Raw genomic sequence first — 22513 nt, 5'->3', positions numbered from 1 at the left:
AAGAAAATCCATTCACATTCTGCTATGTCGCTTTCTTCTTAAGTCATGAACCCATCACAGACTTTTTCTAGCTGTAGGTTGCCACGGTGAAGATTTACAATGCCAGTTATTCATACATCTGCCTTCTCTTTTTTCCCCCCCTTATTCTTAAATCCCTTGGGCGAGGGCAACCTTGATACTGAGACTCGTAAAATTCATGCAGGCTTATCATCCTTGGTGAAGGCTCCAGGCGCGCATTCCGCATCCCCTGCCTGCTCAGCGCCATGACGGGTGGGCCCCGGGCTTTCATTTCTAACTGGGAGGAGGGGGGCTGGAGGGAATGAGGTATCATTGTATGAAACTAACAGAAAACTGATATTTTTTAAAAGAAAAGCAGTATCTCTTTCACCAACCATTGATTAATTTTTAAAAATGACTTTTAGATCTCTTGAGGCCAGTGTTCATTGGATTCTGGAACGTTAAATAAGAAGTGACCTTAGTCTGAGTAAAATCATATTAGAAAGTCCACTTATCTGTGTTCAAGAGCAGGGACACAAACCTCCCTCTCCTTCCGCAGGGGGGACCTCAATACTTCGTAAAATGTGCATTTGATGGCCAGTGTTCTGCGCTCTTTCCTTCACTTAATTATTTCTTCCTCTCTTAATTATCACTAAATTAGTTATTCTTAAGGAATGTAGAAAAGAGAAAAAATAAATATTTTCAACAGCAAGAACTAATGTTTGAACCATGTCACTGAAATGTCCCCCAAATCTGAAAAAGAGATTAATCCTCTGATAACAGAATAGAGAACTATGTTCAAATCATTAAAGGAAAAAAAATGTGTTGCTGGGAAATAACGATTGTGATCTTGGCAAGTGATAACCTGAAACCCTTTTCTAAACGTTAATGAAATTATTTTTAGTTGGATTGAAATACAATTCTGTCTCAGAATGGCAAGGTTTTTTTTAATCTTATTTTTTTTCATTTACTACTTTCAAAAAGATAAAATATGCCTCCCCCCCCCCCCCAGTATTCTTGGTTCCACTGTGATGGTTGTGGTTTGCGTGCCTGTGCCGGTGGGTTCCCTTCCACGGCACCCCTTCCTACTGGAGGGTCAGCCATAGCTTTACTGCCCTTGGCTGTAGGCAGGTGAGAGGCCAGCAGGTGTTGGCTTGATTCGAGGGGGGTTGGGCTGCCTGACAACTTGAAGGACACTGGGACCCCCTGCTGGGCTGATGGCAATGCTAATCCTGGACCAAGCTCTAATCTGAGGCATGAAGGAGTATGCCACAGACCTTTCAGATGGTGTTCACCATTGAGAGAGGCTGGAGATCTTTATGTTTGACCAAGGAGCACTGGAGGAAGCCAAGCCCAAGGAGAGATCTCGTGACATCTTGAGCCTCAGTCTCTTCCTCTTTAAAATTAGGGGGAGATGCAATATTGTTTTGAAGGATCTTTTCTAGTCTTACATAATCTGTTTGTGATTATGAATTAAGGCACTGAATTCAGGTGAGAACTAGTTTAATACACAATTTCTCTTCTCTGTGTTCAAGGCAAGGTTGCAGGGCTCAGTCTCCCCAGGGTGTAGTTTGGGCATGATCTGGGCTCCCTGCGAGTGGGGCTCTGTCTTAACTCTTCAGGTCCAACCATTTAGGAAACTGTCTGAGAACAGAATACAAGGTATTCTGTTGGCTTAAGACCCTGAAACTCCAAGTTTTCATCCACAATTCGCAGAAAACTGCCTAGAAAAGAACCACATGTGGCAGCAGTTGCTATGCTTTCTGAGACTTTTCCTGGAAATAAGGTCAGAAAACAGCAACATAATGAAAAGAAGTTCTGCTGTGTTTTATTTCTATTTTCCCCTTTCTGGCCTAATTCTTTCTTCTTTATGTGGAAATTTCCTTTTCTAAACCATCTCCTGGCCCACTCAATCCACAAGACACCAGGCTCCTATCTCGGGGGTATGAGCGACATGGATCTGACCACCTTCATTGGTATTTTTTGTACCTCTGAGTATTATTATCTAGAGCATTCTGCTGCCTTGTACTGCTCTCCTCCCCATCCCCACAGCCTTAGGAAACCATCTGATCTTTGCTTCACCCGGAAGAAGGTTAAGCTCACATCCAGTTAAACTTCTAAAGCAATCCATAGCTGCTCACAAATGCAATGTTGAATTTTACAATGCATAATTCCATCTGTCTTTCTCATCTACCTGGTTTCTAGATCCGGTAAAGGAACTTACCAGCAAATGGCTGTACCACCCGAGGCTCTATTTTCTCATCGGACTGTCCAGGAAGGATAATAATCCCAGTCGACTTCTCAAGGTTCGGAGGCTCAAATACAATAATGTGTGCATACTTTTAAATATTCTCAAATGTACCACACTGATACATTATTGTCAAGATTTATTATTGATCTATCACTCACTATAGTGCTAGGGAAGATGGCTTTCACATATTTATGACTGTGACCTAAAGAAAGGCATACATTTTATCTAGTAAGCCAGGACACACCTATGTAATCAAAGTTGACTTCAAAGCTTTGCAAAACAACACAGCTTTACCATCTGTGAGGCATTCTGATATTCTCTGTTCTATAGATACAAAATTTCATACCTCCAAACGGTCTCAGACTGCAATTTGAAAAGCATAGGTGTAGAGTACCACGTTCCTTCAGGTGAGAGCCTCCGTGGACCTATACAGAATCTCTGTGTGAGTTGGGAAGGGGCCCCCTTTCTCCCAGGGCCAGCACCCGCAGCCTGGAAAGTACACTGGGGCTGGACTTGAATACCTGTTCATCTCGTCAGCTGGAAGACTTTGTTGGGCACCTTGCACATAGAGCCCTACACTGACTGACATCCAGTCAGTACTTGGGTTTGGGGAAAGCTAGTTGGCCAATGTATCAAAGACTGTGATGTAGATTTTAATGTAACAGGAAGTGTAGGGTCTTTCCAAATGTGCCCATGCATGGGTCAGATGTACCTCACAATGCACGGGTGGTCTGGGAAGGACAGGAAGCAAAGAATAATGTGTTTTTTTGTGAATTCTTAAATATGGCAAAGAACTACTCAGAAAACAAGGAAGAAAACAATGGAATAAGATTCATCAAACACCTACTTTCAGATTAAGGATGTGATTCTGTTAATTAACAACCATGTCTGAAAAACCAACCAAACAAACCAACAAAAACCCACCATGATGGCTGGAGGAACATTGTATTTCAGACTCTGCTTAAATTCTGAAAACCATCCTGATCCATCCCCAAACATCCACCTCCATCACAAATTCATAGATTTAATGAAGATTTCCAGACGTTTCTCCTCCTAGAGGCACCCTACCTCCATTACTGTCACCCAATGAGGTCTGATCAACCAAAGGGGACATCAGGGCATTTTAGGGCTCCTCAGAAGGCCTTTCTCACGGGCAATTCACTGACGAATCTATCTTATTATGGGTCTATAAGGACATCATACTCTAACAAGGTTAGAATTAAGTTTATTCTTTTTCTTCAGGTTCATAGCAAAGTTACCAGTTGGAAATGCCAAGAAACAACAACTGAGAAAGATAATTGGAATAAAAAGCCAGACCCTGTCCTATCTTTCAAAATTCTGTTTACCTGTGTCTTTAGGCATACCTTTTCTACTTAATGCAGTATTCACTATGACCTTGATTTCTGCCTGGTCACATACTACATTGAATTATTTTCATTAATGTAATGTAGGTTCATGGAGCAAAGTAACAAAGAAACAAGGGCTTTTTGTGTTCTCTTCCTCCCCAACATATACACGAACACCCACCCACCCATAATGGTGGCCATTTTTACATGAAAGAATCGAATTGAATTTGAACAGGAAGAAAAATATTTTATTCCAAACATTTTGAAATACTTAATGTACTACCTTGCTCCATTAGCTTCCTTTTCTCCATTTGTTTTTGTATTAAGAGCTCTCATTTCTCAAGTTTTATTGAAGCATAATTGGCATATAACATTGTATAAATTGAAGATGTACATCATAATGACTTGATATATGTATATATTTGAAATGAATACCACAATAAGGTTAGTTACACCCATCATCTCACATAGTTAAAATTTTTTTCCTGGTGATAATACCTTTTAAGATCCATTCTCTCAGCTACTTTCAAGTATACAAAACAATATTGTTGTCTGTAATTATCATGTTGTACATGATAGAACTTATTTATCTTATAACCGGAAGTTTGTACTTTTTGATCCTCTACTTTTTAATAGCTGTTTTTAAAACTCATAGCAAGTATTATTCTTAAATTTAAAAAAAAAACATAGCAAATATTTCGAAACATAATTTGAAGGACTTGGCAAAATAACTCAACTTACTTTTTAAATATCTTCACATGAAGCATGGCTTTCTGACAATGTGATTTGGTTACATTGACTCCCAAGAATAATTATCAATAGCACAAGAGACTTGCTCTGCATTTGATACACATGGACAATAGTTGCAATGCCATCAAATTATCCAAAAGAAATGAAGGCATAGATCCTCAAAGAAATCCCATGTTATTATCTTCTGTACCTCTTCTCTTTTGTGCTATATTGTTACCTTAAAATCATTACACTGTCAAAAAATGTCTTTTCAGTCGCGTTCCCCAATCTTTAGACACTCAAGACAGTAGACAGTGTAGGAAGAAAGCAAGCATTTCTCTTATGCTTACGAAGCCTGCCAACAACACTTGCTTAATCTTGGGTCATAAAAGAGTTTGATCACTTTCAACACAGAGCGGTGTTCTCCACTTAGCCTTTTCCAACTTTTATCTGTTTTTCAGATTTTTACCTAGAACAGTATCTTAGGGGCTAGAGCTTCTTCACAGTCGCCTCTGTTTGGAAGCCAATGATCACTGTTATCATTTATCGACCCACAAACAGTCTCCTCTACCTGGCTCCCACATGGGCCTTTATGATTCTTACACAGTCTCCAAATATCTTGATCTTCAGGGAATCTTTCTTCACTGTTTCCTTTATGGACACTTAGGAAGAGGAGAAGAGGCAGATTTAATAGAACCAAAAGGATGTTGATCCATCTATAGGGATATTCATGGGTGGGTGTCCAAATTTTATCAGAGAAGTTTAAAGAATGTAGATCTGATTTGGGGGATTGGGATGCCTACTCTATAAGTTCGGTACAACCCAAGTCTGCAAGAATGCTGCCTGCAGTGGGGTGGGGAGAGGAGAGACCAGAAAACATCAATTTATAGGATTACATGTGTTGAAGCAAGCATTAGCCAGCATTGTAGTTCTGGGTCAGACCACCATTCTAGAAAAGGAAGTTGCCCTATGTAGACAAATTTCACCAAACATGTTCAGCCAGGGCTTCTGTGAGGAAAGGGTCTGAGGAGTATATGACAGCACATGAAGTTCTCTTGTGCATTATCAGGCTGCATTCTTCATTATCAGGGCTGCCTTCATAGCCATGACTAGTCCCCTTGCCCAGATTTTAGCTCCTTTGCCTTGATGCCCATGTGCTTTGTTCTGTTTTGGTGTCCAGACCTTTCACTGGGCCTAACCTTTTGGATGCCAGTTTCCTAACTGGGAGCATCCCTGGCATATAGGAAGGAATCCTATACTCTGGGCATGGCTTTCCCAGGTCTAAGACATCTGGCTGTTTCTCCCTTTGGTGGTCACTCTCTCTGAACTTGACTTCAGCCTGGAATATCCTTTTTCACCTTGCTCACCAGGAAAGACTGACCTTTCTGACTTCAAAACTCAGGACCTAGAGCACCTGGCTGGCTCAGCTGGTTAAGCATCTGACTTTGGTTCCGGTCGTGATCTCATGATTCCTGAGTTCAGAGTTCCAGCCTCACATCCGTTTCCACACTGGTGATGCAGAGCTTGCTTGGGATTCTCACTCTCTCTCTCCCTTTCTCACTTGATCTCACTCTATCAAAAACAAATAAATAAACTTAAAAAAAGTAAAAAACTCAAGACCCTCCTATTTTCATAACACTATATGAACCTCTATTTTTATTACATTATGCCATAAAGATTAATTGATGTTCCAGTCTACCTCACACACATGAGAACATAAAAATAGGGAAAATCAGAAGTGCCACGTTTAGTCCCAGAAATATACAAGAAGCTGTTAATGGTATGTGTTCAAAATATGTTTGTTGAATGAATAAATGAAAATTGACCATCCTGATTTATGGACCTCATGTAACCAGCTCCCTTTAAATGCTCATATCTCTGTATCTAATTGGCCAAACACACAGGCAAAATTTTGTTTAAATCAGATCTATCATTTTGGCTAATGTTGGATACTACTATTTAAATCAGGTATGTGAGTGAGTGTGCTGTAGACACAAATCTATATCATCAGCTCACTCATGACATTAGCTGGAAGCCATCAGGCTCATTCTGAATGTAACTTAACAGCTGTGTGTTAAATGCCTGTGCTATATCCTGATGAATAAATGTATGTGGATATCTTATTCCTTACTTACCACCTATAAGATGGTTTTCTAGATGTGTTAATTAATAAATTAATGGAGGGCATAAGTTTAATAATAAAGTGTACAGACTTAAAATGTCTAAATCATCATAATATTTAATCTGCATAAGATTTCTAGACTTAGAAATGAAACAAATGGACTCCTTTAAATCTATGGGAGCTGTTCCTAATTTCCTAGGGAAGATTTGAGGAAACTTGTTTTCACAGTTCAAGAAGAAATGCTGAGATAAAACTTTATACCAATTTCATAAACCCCTCTGGGTTTTTTTAATTGAAAAAAATTGGGGGGAGAGGCATCATTTATGCATCTGTTACCACACTAGATATGCCACTAGCAAATGAAAATAGTGTGTAGCCTCTCCACCAAGAGGAATGTACTATGAATTCTTTGTTCACGAGGTACTCAATATTTCACTGGATGCCTATATCCAAAGACAGATATTAGTGGACCCATAATTAAAGGTCATAGTGGTGATCCAAAGTTTCCCAGGTAAGGTGGCTAGAGAGATCTGAGGTGAAATGCTGTCTTACTTAGCATTGCCTTCTGAAGGCCTCTTCATCTCATGAACTTGAAATAGCTGTTTCAAAGTACTCTCAGTAGATTCTGTAAGAATCATAGCTATGCTGTGTTGATACTACTTTCATATCATGGATTTGGGCAGCATAAATATTTTCCCTGTGGTCTTGCTTAGGTTTGCTCATTTGTGAAATAAGAATAATAATATTTTAACCAGCTGCATTCTTTAAAAAAAAAAAAAAAGTCTATGGGCACCTGGATGGCTCAGTCGGTTAAGCATCTGATTTCGGCTCAGGTCATGATCTCACAGTTCGTGGGTTCCAGCCCCACATTGGGCTCTGTGCTGACAGCTCAGAACCTGGAACCTGCTTTTGATTCTGTGTGTATGTGTCTCTCTCTCCCCCTCCCCTGCTTGCTCTCTGTCTCCCTCTGTCTCAAAAATAAATAAACATTTTTTTTAAGTCTACAGTTTGGACCTCTTTTTGACCTTATGCTTTGCTTTTAATTCAAGCTCAAATGCGTGTATTTCTCCCCCAGAGCAGAATTTACAGGTGAAGGAATGAGGTGCCCTGAGTGGACTGACTTCCCAAGGGCAATATTAAGTGTGTGTATGTTATCAGATCAGAATTTTGGAGCTTTAACTGTCAACCCAGTCTTTTGCTCCTAAATCATTTTCAGTTCACTTTGTTTTATTTATTTCTTTCTCCATTTCTTTCCTTCCTTCTTTCTTTCTTTTTCCTTCCTTCCTTACTTCTTTCTTTCTCTCTTTCTTTCTTCCCTTCTTTTCTTCTTCTTCTTCTTCTTCTTCTTCTTCTTCTTCTTCTTCTTCTTCTTCTCCTCCTCCTCCTCCTCCTCCTCCTCCTCCTTCTTCTTTTTCTTCTCCTTCTCCTTCTTCTTCTTCTTCTTAATTCATGGATACAACAAACAGAAACTCTAAGAAGTTTAAATCAGGCCATTCAAAGAATAGATAAAATTCAGTTTTTTCTTTCCTTCTATATATTTTTTTCATAATCTTATGTTCTAAAATAGCGAGCTTTAGCAATACATACTGTCTTTTTTCCAAGGCGCAGTACTCTTTCCTAAGTGTGAGTTTTAAAAATAGTTTTGCTAGGAGAGATGGGTCAGACCCAATCATTTGTAAAGCAAGAAACTGAGGTAGAGAGTGACTTAGTGATTTTTCTCAGGGCCATTCATGACTGAGCACAAGCCCACTTGGACTTTAGAACTTAATTTATTCCAGAGAAGGGCCAAGTTCCAGACTATGCAACTTACACATGAAAAGGCAACCCAAACAAGACTACTTTCCTGAATTTTAAATAGAAGTCTTAAATTGCTTGCAAGTAAGCATAAAATTCCAAGTTTTTACTGTGCAAAATCCTATAGTATAGGCACACAGATGGACAAATAAGCAGGCAAATGACTAGAATGAAAACAAAACAAAAAAACAACCCACCTTTTTCACATTAAAATTACTTTGTAGGATGCATTGTGCATATTGGGAGATAAAAGTGTTTTTCTTGTGTATAGGTTTCATGGTCTGCATTACCAATACACAATGAGGATATAATTAAGTATGACTGTTCCTCTTATCTGTGTTTCAAGCTCAGTTATGAATATTTTTAACATTTTATGGACTCCCTCAGGAGACTTGGAAACACACAGCCCAAGAGACAGGAAATCTGAACAAACCAATCACAATGGGAGTGGTGTCCGTGTCCCACACTGCAATTTCGAGAACATCTTGCCCTCTGGTATATTTGATCCCGATGGGTCCACTGGAATACCTTTTACACCCCACGATTTTCCACCTCCAAGCCAAAATCTTAGCAACACTGTGACAAGACAAAACACTTGGGAGAGGCCTCAAGATGTGACCCCAGAGGTTAAAATCTCAGTGATTGCTAGAAAGCCAAAGCAGGCAAAATGACGTCTACAGTGAGGAGTAACAAAGGTCTCTCCAACCACACCCACAGCCGAAGTGAGAGAAGAAGGCAGGCTTTCAACACAAAACAAGTCTGACTTCGAGCAAAATGCTATTGCCCCTTGGTAGCTTCCTGTACCCTGTGGTAGGGTAAGGGACTGGGTGACCAGCATAGAATTTCCTGGCCCAGCAGGTGTAAGCAGAGTTGGGTAGAGAGTACTCTAACTACAGCTGCAGGAGAAATCAAATCTAGAGAAGTGAGGCTTTAGGAAATCACTTGCCATCCAAAAAATATAACCAGGAATATTATTTTTTCTTTCGAGGTCCCCGTGGATATTGATCACGATTTCCTGATTTTTATGTTGAACTTCGTCTTCATGTGAGTATGCTTGTTCAAGGTACTACAAATACAAAGAACAACTTAGAATGTTTAAGTACACATTAGACAGCTAGAAAGTTCCAAGGATTCTTTAGTTGCAAGCTTACGACAAGCAGATAAAATTACCTACAAATAGCCAGTGTTGTCATTTACATACAAAATTACCTTTAAATTTCCATTTGTCAATGTCCTTAGGCTTGACCTTCATACTCCTGGATCCTCAGCATTCGTTTATAAAACTCGTATAATCAGAGAGAGGAAAAAAGGAGTATTTAAAATAGAAAACAAGCAGTCCTAAAAGACTAATATGCCAGAAAGCATCGTATGGGAAAAACACAGAACTTAAAACATGATGACTGGAACGAAGACGCATAAAAAGTCTGAGTTTTATGTTTACTTTGGATTCTATTTATGCAGCCACTCTCCCTCGAAGTAAGGGAAGTTTTTAGCAATGCTTTTAACAATGATCTATCTATCCATTCAATATAGTCTCAGGGTTTAACAGAATTTCATACTACTGTATGGTTTGGAATGAACCAAATAGACTTACAGGTAAATTTCCCCAAAACAAATCATTTGAAGCAATATAATAAGTGGAAAGATTCTGTACCAAGAATTTTTTTCCCGGAAATACGTGGATGAATTAACACCATAAGCTTGAAATGGTAATTTTATGTTAATCATTTTCCACATTTCAGAGTGCATCGATACTTTTGTGCAATGCACGAACGCGCTCTTGTGTGCGTGTCTGTGTGTGTTGGTGTATGTGTGCGCCTGTGCGTGTGCATATATGTGTGTATGCCTCTATGGATGTGAGTTGTGAGTCTGCTCTTCATGTGCAGGCTGGGTTCATCTTAGCAAATTCTAAATGAAGAAATAAATGTCCTTGACATTCCATTTAATAGACAGTGGGTGGCACCGTCTTAAGGAGCAGATGATGTAAGGTTGCATTTGGCACTATTTTCTTTATTTGGGCTACAAACTCCATCCAAATTGTGAAGGACTTTCCACATTAGCAATTAATAGGGCCCCATTATGCTAACTATCATCCAACTTAGGACATCTTAGAGGAAAGATAAGAGATGAATAATTTGAAGTAATTTTCTTGTAATCATGCCAATCACTTGAGCAAAGTAGTTATTAAAGGAAACAGTATTATGATGAATTATAGGACATCTAACACTGAATACCTTTTCTTATCAGCTGCTTATAGTTTCTGATGCTTAAAAAAAAGGCAAACAAGTAGAAGTCTATTTCGAATAACACTCATCTTACTGTAAATAATAGTTTGTTTAGCAAACCCTGAATTTTAATGAGGCTTGAAAGACAGACTTTACCTTCGTTTCTGCGCTTATCCTTGAAAAGAGCTGAAGTTTGCTGCTTTGCCTTCCCTTAAAAGGTAGATGTAAGGAGCGTGAGTCACCTTTGATGACAAGGATTCTTCCAGTTCAGATTTGCTGAAGTGATTAGACATTATTTATCTAATTAAATGTTCAAAACACATCATTATTGAAAGGAATAAATTTAGTACATTTGTTGAGCAGTGTTAACTGAAATATAACTGCACATCATTTGACTTTTTAACATTTTATTATATCTATTAAGTCTTTCTGTGCTTAATTAAATCAACTTATTTTTTACAGTTAATTTAACGTGATTTCATTTTCGTTACAGAGTCTGAATCAGATATTATGGAGAAAGCCAACTGTATACACAAATTAAGCTTTGACTCCTCAGGTGCTCTCTTGCATTTCATTCAAGTCTGGCACTTCTGGGGATTACCAGGATGTTAAATGGGTGGTTTTTTTTCACATAGTGAAAAGCTTACACTTCATCTCTCTCTTTCTTTAACACAACAGTTTTTAAGGCTACAGGACCATCAGATTTGTACTCTTCGCATCATTGATCGCAGCCAACATTTGGGAGAAATATTTCTTTTTCTTTTGGTGCTTGGGAAAAAGTAAACAAGAATGAAAATGTGGAAGTATAAGCATTAGCTGCCACCCCCTGGGAGCTGTGCTTCTTAATTGTCCTTATAGGAACAATAGTGTCTAAATAATAATGCTATACGGTCCCTGAGAAGGCACAAAGTATCTGAGTAGCAATAAGTAGGGGGCTGGGCATCCTGGAGGAAGGTATTTCATTACTATTATTATTATATTCAAATGAGTGCCTCTTGGTGATCAATATGGAGCAGTATTCTTTTCTTCGCCAGAACCCCAAACTATAAAATGGGGGCGAGGGGAGGAGCAGAATGAAAGCCACAAATGTTTGGTGCCAATCAACTGCAGTGAATCGTGAGACACGGGGATGAAGGGAGCGATTTGGTACATTCAAATCTACCCTGAAAAGTGTTAAAATGGAGAGCGTGGCTGGAAACAAATGGGAAAGCAAGATTCAAAGGTTGCAAGGGGTAGTGGAAAATTCTAATTAGACATTTACGTCAGCTTGCAAAGCTCCTTGTTTTTCCCAAATGTTGGAGTGTTTCTTGCTCTGTCAGTCTTCAATTGAAAGTCCTAAAAAAAGGTGGGGGGGAGTTCTGAAACCCTCCCCGAACCATAGGGACGGTGAATTTAAAAGGTGGCCACAAATGTATTCGCTGGGGATGTCCTGTCCCAGAGCACAAAATGAACACAGGAAGATTAAAAAAAAGAAGAAGAAGAAGAAGAAGAAAGTGAACGTATGTGTGCCTCTGCGTCCTCCCCCACCCCCAGGGGCCCGGGAGCTCCATCAGAAATGGCCCGCTCCCTTTGCCCACTGCTGGCTACTTGGAGGCCACTTGGACTGGCTTCGATCCCCCCAGGGAAGTGTTCATGATCGCAAATTTGGCCCAAAGATTTTTTTCATTACCCTCCAACATTTCCTTTCACCTCCAACCTCAAGGCAGGGCCCTGGCTTTCCCTTTGGAGCCCGGAATATAAAGCCGTGGGGCCATCCGGGCCGACCCGGAGGGCCCCTCTGTCAATCACTGCCTCCCCATCCCTGCTCCCTTTCACACCAGGCAGCTGGACCCATCGCTGTCAACCAGGTAACAACCCCCAGACAATAGCGGACTGAAAGCCTGGTCTAGACACTCTTTTAGCCACTTATTTGCTCCTCTTGGCAGCTGTTGAAGCATAAATAAGCAGTTTGTAATCAGAAAGCTGACATCATCGCAGCTCGGCTGAGAGGGGAGATTGTTCCTGAGCACTGAGCGGCTTTTTTGTGTGTGTGTGACAACAGATTCTGGGGTGGGGATGCAGATCTGTGCCGTGCTAAGCTGGTCTTTCTTTGGTTTACAGAAGACAATTGGACCAGGTCCCCAGCTCCTGGACATCCCAGGATTATTCTTTCGTGTTCAGCTCCTGATGGCCAGAAAAATCGGAGAGGACGCTGGGGCGAAGGGTGGCATTGGGCTGGTCCTGGGTAGTAGGAACAGACCGGAGCACATGGGAAGTTTGGACTTGAGACATTTTCTGGGCCACCAGACATCCATCTCGTCAGCCTGTTGAAAGTGCGCCTGCGGCGTGGTTTGGGTGGGAGACGCTGAGGGAGGTTTGGTACTAGAGACACATGTCTGAATGCTTGGAGAAATAAATCGTTTCACAAAAGGCAGCAGAGAAACGGGTGTGTTCATTCCTGCTTCCCAAGTGCGGCTTGTTGTTTTTTCTTTCTTTCTTTCTCTTTTTTTCCTCTCAAGATCAAGTTTGCCATTCAAAGTGATTGGCAGTTGTCCTCGTGAAAGAGAATAGACATGAACCATTCTCTAGAAACATTGACTCTCCATCACCTCCACAGCTGAGAAACCCCCTCTGTAGGTGTTTTCCCGCCAAAAACTGGCTTTGTTATTGGAAGGGACAGAGATGGCAAGATGACAGACGTTATTTATTTATTATAACTGATTTCTTATCATTGTTTGGAGGATACTCCCAAAGGAGGAAGAGCTTCTCTTGTTTTTTGTTTTTTGTTTTTTTTTTTTAAACAGTGTGGTTCTGATCGCCCTGATGTCTGCGGGGACGTCTGACTCAAGGTCTATCCGTAAATGGTAGGGCGGAATGAATGTCCGGACACCTCAGAGCTTGCTACCTGAAACCCATTCAGGTGGTGCTGGGTTTTGTCCATCTCCATTTTCACTTACCAAAAGAAAAAATAAATAGAAGAAGAAGAAGAAAAAGAAAAAGAAAGAAAGAAAAGCATTTCAACAAAAATATTGACTTCCTAGCTCCCTGAGGGTTTCTAGTATTAGTTTGCTATAAGTAGCTCATGATTTAGAGTACAAAGGCATTTCCAGAATGCATGTTTAACAAAATGACATAGCAGATAATTGAAATTTATTTGCAATTTTCAAACTACAATAAACACAATTCTCTTTTTCTTTCATTAATAATCGCACGGCTAATGCATAGCAATCCCTCTGCAGCTTTTACAAGCAAACTTGAGCTGCTGTGTTGTAATAGCTGGAAAAGTTAATGTAGCTTGAACAAGGTTCCTAATTGTCCCTGTCTCTGTCATATTTGTCTACTTGAATGGTCCTAAATACCACAGCGATTAATTACTACAGAGCAGGTATTACAAGATGTTATCATCCTTCCCCAACTGTCTGGGTGAATGGAGAGAAGCAGGAGACTGTCCCAGTGTTTCATCTTTGCTCTTCCTGTAAGGCACTTTAACCAGAAGATTTAACGTGTCAAAGTTAACTGCGTTCTCTAGCAGATATTCACATTCTAATTAAAGATTAAGAACGTAGTACATTACACTGTGATTTGTCATACATGGCTTGTTAAATAGGAAACCTACCGGGATTCCCTAACATTTTATAAACATTATTCAGAGCTTTTAATGTGGGCAAAGAGAAAGATGATTCAACAGCATTGCTGTGTGGAAAGCAGGTCACCCTCTACCCCTTCCCAAACCCCCCAATAAATAATAAACCCAGAGAACTTGGGCAGTTTGGAAACTGTTTTTGCTGTGGAGGTTTTGTTCAAACCATGAATCACCCTTGGTTTGTATCTGGTGGTGAAGGGGGAGATCTTAATGATTATCCCTCAGCATTTTTTTTTCCTACTTTTGCTTTTTGCTGTCAGCTAAGTAGAGGAAGGTAAGAGTCTTTGTTTGAATTACAGTGCCAAAGGACGGAAGAAAGATGAAACAGTGTTTCAATATGCAGCCTGAGCTTTCAGTTGATTCACATCGCCCTGATCCGCACTGTCTCTCGCACTGGTGGCACAGGACTGGTTCACATTCTATGATTGCCTGAGGAATAAATTAATGAGGTTACTGAGACACTGAACATTTGCATATTCACGGATGCTTATTAGGTAGAAAGTGAATGCCAGGTGCACTAAATTTGGGGGATATAGGATTTGTTAAGAATTAATATCCTTCGTTCCTCAGAAAAGGGGTATCTTGTCACCGAAAATAATATGAAGCAAAACTCCTGTCTAATGACTATCTGAATAATTAGGCTAGAATAAAAAGCCCAGGCAAAAGAGGGTCCTGCCTGAAAGCAGCAGAGAAGCCACTGCAGTGCCCTTGTTATAGGGAGACCTGGACACGGTGGTCCTGGATCGTAAAGGAAACAAATGCCTCGCTCTATTTGGATTTTAGGCTTTAATTATGCTGGTGCCGTGCACAGCGAACACGATGCCATCTTACCGAATGCAAAGTGATCAATTTAAAGAGACCTTTACATTTGTAAATATTATTATTGACAGGTCACCAGTCAAAGCTGGAGCAGGAGGGAGATTTTCTAAGAAATTACGTCTGAACCTGAATTACTGAACGAGTCTGGACTGTTTCTTGAAGGGGTGTCGGGCCATAGTTCCGTAGTTGGGGATTTCTGCCGGGGCTGTGTGCAAGCATTTTATCTGAGCTATTTGTATCTCATTATTGAGAGAAGTTTGTATGCCGCTCTGGGTTGTCGGCTTGGAGACTACCTCTGCTGAGCTCAAATGGGCAGATTTCATATTCCTGTTGTTCTTAGGAATACTTCATATGACAAAATGATGACTGTCCATGTTTTTCAGAGCAGTGTGCAATGGGGAGAGCCTGCCTTGTCTTTTTGCTACCATTTTATATACAGGTAGGTTTTCTTTCTTTCTATCTCTTTTTTTATTTTATTTTTTCCCCTCTTTAAGGAAAATGATTGGCAGCGTCCCACCTCAAGGAACTGATCTATCAAAATCAAGCTGGGATAAGTATTTCTTTGAGAAATAATATATATTTATCACCAAGCTCTATTCTGCCCCCTTGTTTTTACAGTACCTTGCATGCCACTTCCCTTTCCTGGCCAAGGCCGGTGATAATCCTGGGTAAGAACATAGTCAGTGTATCTGTATGTATATATATTTTTTCCAAGATTCCCTGATGTGCATTCTATATATTTTACAGCCCCTTCTCCTGTTTTTGAAAGTATTTTCGACATCCAACCAGTAACTTAAAAGATCTTTTTTCCTATTTTTAAAAATAGCCTTGAAATACAAATGAGTTAAATGTCTTCCCAGAGAGAAGTCAAAGGGGTTCTCAGTGTTTATTTCAGTATTGCATCAGACTTAAGCTTTTTTTATTTTGTCGGGGTTCAGAGGTATAGTAATCGTCAGAGCAAACCCCTTCAAAATAATCTGCGCGTGTTTGAAAATTTAGTTTGTTCTCTCACACGAATTACTGATGCATTCATAAAGATGCTGAAAAATCGCATTCCTGGTAAGCAGGAATCTATATATTTTTTTGTAGAGTATTACAGATTTCTTACTGTTTGCCACTAATATTTTATAAGACATTTTTTGAAATGTGTTTCACCCCAAAAGGGCCTGCCTGAAAACATACACTGCAGTAAAATCACTGGAGTTCAGGGTTTTTGTCACATACACAGAGCACAGATTTTTTTGATTATGTAGATTTCTTTTCCTACTGCAGTTTCATATGCAAAGCATGCATCAGCCACATGCATGCTATCTCCTAAAGCAGTCATTTGAAACCCAATCTGGGGACAGTGCAGACTAAATAAAATTTCATTTTGATTTGGCCTCCCGCTGTGAATAGGACTGCTTTGTCTCAGCCGACAGAACCAGCAAGCCAGAAAGGTATGTCCTGTTTTGCATGGCTGATGGTGTGTCTTGAGGCTCACAATCAGGCCGTCCTGCTCTGCTCCGGCTCCACGGCTCCTTCACTCTGCCTTCTTTCTCCCCTTCCCTTCGTCTTTCTCTCTCCCCTTCCATTTGCTCCCGAGCTGCCTGTCGTCTACCTGCAGGGCAGAGCCGTGGCAAACCCACACCGATTGTTTACTTTGGCATATGTTTAATAGCGTGCGTGGCTGTTTGAATTTTTTTCACTGTCTTTGTTGGTGGTGGTTTTTTTTTCCTATTTTGGTTTTTGTTTGCTTTGCTTTCCTTGCCCACATTTGCTTTCCCTGTATCTCAAGGTGTTGAATACTAAAATGCTAACTTAAAGAAAAATTGTTTAAGTGCTGCTACGATGCTCCAGAGATTTTACTGGAAGATTTGTCATGCTGAATTTTATTGTAAATTTGAGGATGCGTTTAACAGCTTTGAAGGGCTTTAGTTTTCATGGCCCTTTTGAGCCTATTTGGCAGGAAAGCAATTGCCCGTTTTAGATAAGGGGGGAAATATAAAATAAAGACTCTCTTTCAATGGGATTGAACTGTTTTTGCCATCTTGGTGTGATTTAGAAAATGCATTGTGGGCTGTGCCTGAAGAGCTGCTAAATATGATGCTTTTGAAAGTGACAACCTTCATCTGGATTGTGGCAAATGCTCTTCTTACACTTGTCCCACCTTTTGGAGGATGTATTGGCAATCAGGGACAACCTGCTGTGATGTTCTCAGAGGCAGCGCTTTGGATACATGATGAAGTGATGGTTGTGGGGGGAGGGTGGTGCTCAGAGTAGTGGGGACTCTGTTTGCCAGCCTAGTTTCTCCTTGGAGCTGTCATTGCCCTGAACCACTTCATAGGGTACCGTAAGGAAAAGAAGTTTCTCCCTGCTTCACATATGAACATATCACTAATCTAAAACAGATTATAGCCAACTGGTAAAGATGGATAGAAAGTAAATGAAAATAAATTGCTTAAGAGAAGGGCAGGGAGTGACTGCTCTCTGACTTTGGGCTCAGCATAAGTAATTCCACATAAGATAGAAATGAGTTTTAAAAAGCACTAGTTAGCAAAGGGATCCTGTCCCTTCAACCACCCAGAAGTAGAAACAAAATAAGTCACGTGATGTGGCAGAAAGTCAGAAGTTAACTTTCCTAAATCCGTGCTGCAGCCATCCCAGTGGGTTGTGGGAAGTTCATGATGCCATTTCTGAAATTCAGTGGGTGAGGGTTTGGTCAACACAATAAATTTTCTTTTTACCCCCCAATCTTTGAGTTCACCATTGTGCACCTGTTAGCCAAGAGCCTTGGGAGAAGAGATTCATCCGAAGCTTTAGTCCTTTATTGGAAGCTCCCCTCCTTACGATGTACAACAGGTTGAAGAATAAAGTAAAAGTTGGTAAAAGAAGATGTGGCAACAATAGTAGCCTAGAAACAGCATTAGATGTTGTTCGATAAACATGGCACAGTCTTACACCAGGAAGAGGAGAATGGTGGCCTTGGGCACCACTGATAAGGTTTTGGACTGACAGAGGGATAATTTCTAGTGTTATCCAATAGGAAGTGTTTTTGCTCGAAGCTCACTAATAGAGCCAGTTGGTTATTTTATAACGTGTTAGTTGATGATATTAAAAAGCTCCAATTTGTTTTTTGTCTAATCGGTACAAGTTCTACAGGGGAACATTTATTGGCATTATAGAGACTTTTTGATCACTAAGTGACATTTTAAACAGTAAATGTATTATGTTGCTGCATAGGCTTCTTTTAAAAAATCAAATTATTTAGCAACAATAAAATACCTTTTCAAAAATATTACAACATGAACACTGGTTTTAGAAAACGAGGTACTCATGAATGATCTAAGTATCCATAAAGATACATATGCTCATATATTTACCTTATGTGTGTGTATATATATGTATGTGTGTGTGCAAATATATATATATGTATATATGTATATACACACACATATGTCCAGAAAGAAAGAGAGAGAGAGACTGAAGCAATTATACTATTAAGAAGAGTCACACAGGGGCACCTGGGTGGCTTAATCAGTTGAGTGTCCGACTTTGGCTCAGGTCATGACCTCATGTTTCTGAGTTAGAGCCCCATGTGGGACTCTGTGCTGACAGCTCAGAGCTTGGAGCCTGCTTCAGACTCTGTGTCTCCCTCTCTCTCTGCTCCTCCTTCACTCACACTCTGTCTCTCTTTCTCAAGAATAAATAAACATTAAAAAGAAAAGAAGAATCACATGGCACCTGGGTGGCTCAGTCAGCTAAGCATCCGATTCTTGATTTCAGATCAGGTGATGATCTCAAAATTTGTGAGATGGAGCCCTGTGTCGGGCTCTATGCTGTAGTGGGGAGCTGCCTGGGATTCTCTCTCTCTCCCTCTTTCTGTCTCTTTCCTACCTGTGCATGCACTCTCTCCTTCAAAATAAATAAACCAACATTTTTTAAAAAGAAGAGTCACAAAGCTGATTTTGAAGATAAAAATGGGTAAATAGATCTAGGAGACAAAATTCTACACTATGGTTTGATTTATCAGATTTCCGTAATATATACCAAAAGTTTGCATTGAGCCAAATGGTATTTTTAGTAATTTACAAGTTCATCTTCGATTTCATCTGCAGGAGACAAATGATTATATCATATTGTTTGGGAATGACCTCAATGAAGAACAAATGTTTGCCTTATATCAGTCTATGCCTCTCTGTCTTTGGTGTTTGCCATGTCTGTTGTCCTCCATGTTCTAGTTTGTGTGCTCCATAAATATGATAGCTCAGTATGTCTGCAAGCACTTAATATAATAATATGATTAAAATATTGAAGATAATGACTGTAATGGAGGTACTTGGCATGAAAGTTTAGTTTATACATATTCTATTTGCTAATGTTTGTGGTGACCATAATCTGACCTTTCATATTTCATTATCTGGATCCCTCTGGAAGTAAGAAAAAGAACACTGACTGAGACTCAGTGTATAGTACGGCCAAGGATAGATTTCTGTGTTCTGTTGATCCCTTCTAACTCTTGGGATACAGTGGATCCTCAAGGAATCTTACGTGAGAAGAAGATGAATGAGTGAGCGAATGGCCAGGAGAATAGGAGGACTTCTCTGGCTGGAGCCCACCTCTGCACCAGCTAGTAGTCATCACACAGGAAAGAAAGAAAGAAAGATTTGAAAGCCACAGGTTCTCCACAGCTTCTTCCTAAGTGTGTGACTCCACCGAAGACACATGCATGTTTGTCCAGAGAAATAAATTACATGACCTGCTCAAATAGGTCTAAATAGAACCCCAAAAGGTGAGGATCCAGGAGTTCTAGGAAGACCTAGCTAGAGAAACATCACAAGTGGCAGGGGTAGGAAAATTATGACATTGTCTGAAAAGGTCCTAATGAGACTAAGAAAAGAGATTCAATGTATTTATATTCTGTAACTTTCCCAGTACAGAAAGTTTATTTTACATTTCTGTAGGCATAGTAATCAAAAACCAGAAACAATAAAGAGAATGCGAGTTGGAATCCAGACACTGGACACTAGGGAGATACCGCTGAAAATATATCTTTGGAGTTATTTCTCAAAGCATCACACTAGATTTGGACTAAAAACGGTTTAGTCTGTTTTTATAAAAATAGTTACATTTAATAAAGAGGCTTTTATTATGCTAATCTTCATCTGAAAAGAAAACTCAGCTATTTGGATGTGTGTGATAATAATAAAGGCCATTATAGATCCAAAAAGTCCACCAAGCACTATGAACATTTGGATTTTCTGTTACGACTTAGGCAGCCTTAGAAAATCCCCATAGTGCAACAGATTATGAGAGGGAGTCAAGTAAGTTAGTCCATGAACAATTTGAAATCTAAATTTACTCTTGGAGAGAAGACTTCCACTTGGCCTCTGAAATGAAAAGTTGTACAGTCAGAAAATCTCTGGAAACTGTGACTTTCACACACACAGAAATAATCTTAGACCTCAATATTTCTATCTCATGTAAGTGTATAGAAAATTTGGATGTCCAGAACTAACAAGACCTGAGTGTTAAAAGTACAGCTCTAGATGTTTCCCATATGATGTTTGTCCTCAAAAAATCATAGAATGGACATAATGTTTCTTTCAAAGCTTACATCAAAATGACCGTAACCCTAGTCACGTGATTAGACAGAGCGAGATCCTATGAGCTTTCCTGGCTCTTCCTGGTTATGTAAGGGGTGGCTCTGCTGTCACAGGGCAAACAGACCCACAGCAGGGACTGGGAGTGACCACTGGTCCCTGAGCTGGGTGGAGCACATGGCAGGAAAGCGATTCTATAGACACAGGGAGCTGAGCTGAGTTCACATGGATAGGAAGAGTTACATGCCCTTCCCCTATCATTCTGTCTTAGCCAAAATAAAGAATCATGAGTTCACCAGCTCCAGACTGATTCCAGGAATGCAAGTAGGTCTCTAGAGACCAGACAGACAGTGGAATCAGCATGGAGAGGGCCAGAAGAGAAGACAAAGCTACCATGTGAATCTGAGAATTCCTACTTCATTCCCAGGGCCAGTAGATGTCATAAATTGTCCCCACCTTTCCCCACACAGCAGAATGTCATCTGAGGGGAAAAGGCAGGAAGGGGGCAAATACGTAAGAGAATGGGCATTTTATCCAAATGGAAGAATGAACACCAATTAAGAAAGACGGCTTAAATTATCAGGCCTGACAGCTCCAAACTTGATTGGACATTTAATTAATTTCTCGCCCTTACCCTCACTCACTACTGATTGAGGGTTCGGGGAGAAGCCAAGATGAGCTGCAGCCAAAATAAAGAAAATAAATTATATTTTTGCTTTACACACAAGTTGTATTGTGACTACAATTTTGCAACCAGCTACGGTCGAATGATCTTAGATTTTCACATAAATGCCTACTGCCACTAACCCAAGGAAATCTTAGAAACTTCATATGCCAATCTCAGAAAAAGAGGGGGAAGTAATGTTGAACAAATACTGATTGCAATGTGTCAAATTAATCTTTAGTACCTGCCATGCAATATAACTTTAACTCCGGAAGATTAGACTTCTTTTATGTATGGATTTTTCACAACAATTTCTCCATCTCTGGGATGAATCTTTGATGCTTAAGGGTGGGCCCCTAGCTGCACTACAAGTATCTTGAGTCTAGCCTCGGCCCAAGTTCATAGGTTCCTCTCAATAGGGGCCCAAATAAAGCCAGATTCTCTCTCCCCACAATTTGATTTAAAACATAGAGTTCCCTTGCTGGGTGTTGTTGGAACCGAGTGACATTAATATCAGCAGGACGGAGGACCCATCAATTTTAGACCACATTTCAGAAGACCTAGGAACTGGCCACCTTTATTCTTCTGCAGGCCTGATTCATCAACTCTGTATATTTAATGCCTTGAAATGCCACCTAGTTATATTAATGCATTTCCTCCCTTCTACTCTAAGTTTTTTGGAGTGTCTTTTTGTTGTTTTCAACTTACATGCTGCCAACAAATATACGAACAAGAAATTCTTAGAAATCAGTGAAACATCTTAGCCCTTGGACCACATAGCCTAAGGAAGGAAGTATAGAGCTCTTGAATACTCAGCCTGGGACTTGTGTCCACATGCTGAATCTGGTAATGGATACAAATGTTCATGATATCAACCAGAAATTTTCTAGAAAGGCATGTAAATGTCTTCAGCAATGCCAGTAGTTGATAGCATGAGGATATTATCTTATAGAATTAAGTGTTCCAGGGTATGGTCCACAGAATAACTTTCCAAAAGTTAAGTTATATGCCTTCTGTTCTGTTGGCTTGTTTATTCATGTACGACTTGTATCAGTTATTATGAATACAAGCAGAAAACTAGCTTAAAATTCAAGATAAAAATGAAAAGAATCAAGCAGTATTACCACATTCAAGGACAGAGGCAGAGCCCAGCCACTACTACAGAGATCTAATTATTTCCTAAACAGAGATGAGGGAGGGAGGTTTTAAACATTGGAGGAAAATGAATAGAAATCTTGATTTCTAAAACATGTATTATTTTGAAAATTTGCAGCTAAAACATACTCTTTCCCCTTCACCAGCAAATCAAATTGGTAAAGTAGTCTAAAAATAAAGAAGTGGGGTGTCTGGGTGGCTCAGTAA

General features: G+C 40.0%; 1 long non-coding RNA gene across 1 annotated transcript in view; it reads left to right on the top strand.

Annotated features, from left to right (window-relative positions):
- Window positions 1-15192: 15192 nt before the first annotated feature.
- LOC115288956 overlaps window positions 15193-22513 on the top strand; it is a 37317-nt gene continuing 29996 nt past the window's right edge. Inside the window, exons 1-2 of the long non-coding RNA XR_003907291.1 lie at window positions 15193-15344; window positions 16304-16344. This is a non-coding gene — a long non-coding RNA (uncharacterized LOC115288956). The remainder of the gene's footprint in view (window positions 15345-16303; window positions 16345-22513) is intronic.

Source organism: Suricata suricatta, chromosome 4, assembly GCF_006229205.1.
Source record: "Suricata suricatta isolate VVHF042 chromosome 4, meerkat_22Aug2017_6uvM2_HiC, whole genome shotgun sequence".
NCBI lineage: Eukaryota > Metazoa > Chordata > Mammalia > Carnivora > Herpestidae > Suricata > Suricata suricatta.
The sequence above is the reverse complement of the archived record's forward strand: the minus strand, read 5'-3'. Positions and strand labels throughout refer to the sequence as shown.